At 32.8% G+C, this 4,554-nt stretch overlaps 1 non-coding gene across 1 annotated transcript; it reads left to right on the top strand.

Annotated features, from left to right (window-relative positions):
* The first annotated feature begins 3,286 nt into the window (after nucleotides 1–3,286).
* TRNAA-UGC (transfer RNA alanine (anticodon UGC)) lies at nucleotides 3,287–3,359 on the top strand. Its single transcript has one exon. It is a non-coding gene; the product is annotated as a tRNA-Ala (tRNA).
* The last annotated feature ends 1,195 nt before the right edge of the window (nucleotides 3,360–4,554 follow it).

Raw genomic sequence — 4,554 nt, 5'->3', positions numbered from 1 at the left:
GAGAAGAAGACAATGCACAAAACTTTTGAGAGATGAGAGGCAGAGAGAAGGGAGAGGAGGCGGCTGAGAAAGTGAGAATAGTGATTTAAGTTTAGGTTAGGGTTAGAAAATATACTATTTATACTCTTTTTTTTTTCAAGAGCCAGCTTAGTTGAACCGGGCCGGTTCGGTTCAGTTCAATCGGTTTCAGATTTTAAAAACCGAAACCGAACCGAATCGGAAATATTTTGTGATTTTCTAATCGGTTTAATCGGTTTTTTTTTACGGTTCGGTTTTTTCGGTTATTTTTTTTTTCGGTTTTCTCAGTTTTTCGGTTTTTTTGCTCACCCCTATTAGATATAGATATTTGCTTATTTGTTTAGTGCGTTTTAGATATGTTTTAAAAATATATTTATATTACAAAAATATTCAATTAATATTTTTTTAATATATTAATATAAAAAATTAAAAAAAATATTTTAATATATTTTTTTAAAAATAATTTTTAAAGACATCACTCACTGCACTAACCTATAATTACATATATAAAGCGACAAGTCACATCAACCACATTTAAGGGTTGAATTTAGGCTCAAACATTCCATTGGAGCCTCAATTCCACTCCATTTTTTAAAAGTTTGATTTTTTAATAGGATGTTTGAAAATATAATAATAATTATTTTTAAAGTATTTGTTTTATTTAAATTTTTTTTTATTTTTTAAATTTTTTTTAACATCAGTACATCAAAATAATACGAAAACAATAAAAAAATATTAATTTAATATATATATATATATATATAAAATTTAAATTTTTTCAAAAGAATTTTTAAAATAAAAAATAAAAGAGACTAAAACAGAAACTGCATTAAGTGGCACAAACACCTTAAAAAAGGAGGACAAAGTGTATTTCTCCTCGAAAGAGAACTTGTTGGGTGGTGGTTGTGACTTTACAATCTCATTGTTGGATTGAGTTTTGCCACAGAACAAACAGTTTATAAGATTCAGATCAAGCTTTTGATTTCAATGGATTTTACTTCAAAAACAAATTTTTGTCTATATTCAAACTTTATATTTTCGGTTCATTTAAGATTTTTACCCTTTTACTTACCAAAAAAAAAAAAGATTTTTACCCTTTCATCCAATTCCACGTCGCATGTCACGCGTTAAACATATATAAGTCGGAAAATAAGAACATTATATATGAAATTTTAAAATATGATAAAAAAACACCAAAATCTGAATATTAAAGAGATTAAATTGACATTATTGGATATATCATCACTTCTTCCCTCTAATTGAAAAGAATATTAAATAAATTAAACTAAATTATTCGATAAAGTATCTTTTCGTTCTCTAATTGAAAATAGAGGCTGGATTCTTTGAAATTAAATATTAAAGAAATCAAATTAAAATTATTGGGTTTTTATTTTTTAAATATTCAAATTCGAGTTTTTTCTTTGGCTGTTTTAAAATTTCTTATATATACCCTTTTCCCCCTGATAATACAGATTTTAAACATTCATATAAAGATAAAAACATTTTTTTAAAAAAAAACACGAGGACATGGAAACGTGCAATTAACCCTTAAATAGATATCCAAATTAGCTAAAGCATACTAAACATAATCTGGCCACGACTTAACCAAATTTGCCTGAGGTGGGACCCCGACCCGGACCCTGCATTTTCGAAAGCAGGCATACGGCCTACCAGCTATAGCCATCTCGAGCTATTCATTGAATTTGCACTTCACCACCCGATCGAGTACTCTGCTGGGTCATGTCTACCTGCCACTGACTTATTTTACCATCAACCACTCGAAGGGCAGCAAGAATTTGAGTCCTGTTCAAGCAAAATAGCGAAGTTGGTGAAGCATCGTGACATGGATTGATTTCTTCAATGCCTGGCCTAAACTGAGAGGAGACAAAATCACTTTCATGTATGATAATTCTCCATCGAAGTAGGCTCGTTTTGGCAATCAAATTGTGTGCCATTATGGCATGCTTGGACTTTCGAAGCACAAAGGGAATTAGGGTAACATCAAGATTTATATTGTCTTAGCTCCTAGCCCTAAAATAGAAGAGGGGAATTGGTGTAACCTCATGATTTAGATTGTCTTAGCTCCTAGCCCTCAAATAGAAGAAGGGCAGATGATTATGACTTCGTCTCTAAGGGCTACTTTTTTGCTTTTATATTTTAAAAAAACGAGGTATTTGTTTGGTTGAAACTTAATATGGATATTAGTCCATTTAAGATAAAATACAGGGGCATTAATGTCTATACATTTAAGGTTTTTTTTTTTTTTTGACTAATTGCGTGTTTGATATTGTGGTAGCGATTTAAAGTATTTTTTACTTAAAAATACATTAAAATAATTTTTTTTTTAAAAAAATTATTTTTGACATCAGTACAACAAAGCGATCTGAAAATATAATTTTGTTTTTTATTTTAAGTACAAAAAAATCAAAATTTTTGAAAACACGGTTTGCACCGCGTTCCAAATACACCCAAATAAACATAAATATAATTAAGATCTACAATTGCTTGGTAGAAAAAATCTATAATATTTGCATCCCAAACACCCTCTTTATCTTGCTACAAAAATATACATGAAAAATATACAACTAACTGTCGGACACATCCATCAATGAAACGGATGTACATGCTTGAGTCAACTATTGGACTCCAACCATTAAGTATACAGCTCATTAAGTGTGCTATTTTTCAATATTTTTTCTTAAATTGTTATTTTCAAAGAGAGAAGAGTTTATTGTTCTTCTTCTGAACTTAATTTCCCGTCTCTCCATTTCACTTCCGGTGAGAATTTATCACTTGAAATATCTTTGACGGAGCCTTTTAGGCGATACAGAAGTGGAAGGGAGTTACCATAAATTTTAGATTCAAGTCTTGCTCGAACAAAAAATGAAATCTGAATTTAGACAACGTAGCTGCAATAATTTTCATTCTTAGCAAAAAAATTCGTGCTCCATTAGTCAAGATCCCTGTCCCTCGCCAAGTACAGTTTGTAGGCAAAACATGCCTCACGGCCCAAAAAAGTGATGTCTTTGTACAGGGCTAATCTGAACATTTTAGCAATCTGCGCGGCTTAGAAAATTGTCAGAAGGTTGCAGGGTCGAGGCTGCTTTATTTGCACAAACACTCAAGCAAAATCATGCTTCGGCCCATAGAACCTTCACAATGATATGCTCTCCAAATCTCTGAAAAGACCATTTTATGACCAAGTTATAAACAAGTGCCTGCATCTATAAATTTGATATCATTAGAAACATCAGCCCATCTACAACCGGGGGATGTAGCTCAAATAGTAGAGCGCTCGCTTTGCATGCGAGAGGTACAGGGTTCGATCCCCTGCATCTCCATATCTTGTCGTATTCTAATTAATAAGGAGAAAATGGTGCCATTTTATTATTTAAAAATTCGTTTCTCATGGCAACCACATTGCATATAATTTTTCATGTCCAGTTGAAGATTATATGGCAAATTGTAGGGCCGAAATCCAAATGGCCATGGAAAACCAAATCCAAAGATTATATGATCGGTATCTGTGACCTCAGGTGATCATTTTGTTGGATCAGGTGAACTATATAATACATGCAAATGAAAATAATAGAGAAACAATTAATTAGTAAGGAAATTTATTGGATTGCTTAATTCAATTATAAAATTTATTAACTCGATCAAATTAAATGTTGTTAATTTGACAAGTAATTTATTACAAAATCACAAAATGGAACTATGGCTCTACGATGACCTTGAACTCCAATAATTCAGTAGCTTTGACCATTCAACTTTCGAAATCAAGTAGCTGGACAAGAAGCAACAAAGAGGACAACACTAAGAAATTTTTAGCGTCTCAATTGCAACCTTGCCTTTCTGGTGCCACTTATAGTAGATGAGGGCGTAATTTTTAACATTTCTGTATAGTCTTGGTCTTTGCTCATCCACCAAGCAATCCACAGGTCCAATCTCTTTTTCTGGGTCTGTTTCGTTGAATAAGGCAGCAGAGATCCTCAACCTCTCCGAGTTGGTCACCACACCGTGCACTGGGCTTTTGAATATTCCATTACTCATTATCTGCATGGTTTCCCATAAGATCAGCGACAAAAATCAGTAATTTATTGATTGAAACAACTGCAAACTCAATCATAACTCATAAATTTACAAGAAATTCAGTATGAGGCCTGAAGAAATTAAACATTGGTCCAGTCAAAGGCAACAGCTACCAGCTACCAGCTACCAGCTGTAGATTAAAGTTTCTCTTACGTTCGTGGATATGACTATCTACGTGCTAAACTAGCATAGGGATGTCAAAATTTTACTTGGATTCATATGTACCTGCATTTGATCTCCAAGATTGACGAGGAGAGCATCAGCAACTATGGGAACTCTAGCCCATTTGTCATTTATGAGAACCTAGGCCAGTTGAGAACTTGTGTTTCTGAAATTATCCTGTCAATCCCATACCCTTCATCTTCATTCACTGGCAGTGCATATTTTTGCTTCTCTTCAATCGGAAGTGGATAAAAATGACGTGCAATTTTCCTCACTCTTTCA

The sequence above is a fragment of the Populus trichocarpa genome, chromosome 6 (assembly GCF_000002775.5).
Source record: "Populus trichocarpa isolate Nisqually-1 chromosome 6, P.trichocarpa_v4.1, whole genome shotgun sequence".
Classification (NCBI taxonomy): domain Eukaryota; kingdom Viridiplantae; phylum Streptophyta; class Magnoliopsida; order Malpighiales; family Salicaceae; genus Populus; species Populus trichocarpa.
The sequence above is the reverse complement of the archived record's forward strand: the minus strand, read 5'-3'. Positions and strand labels throughout refer to the sequence as shown.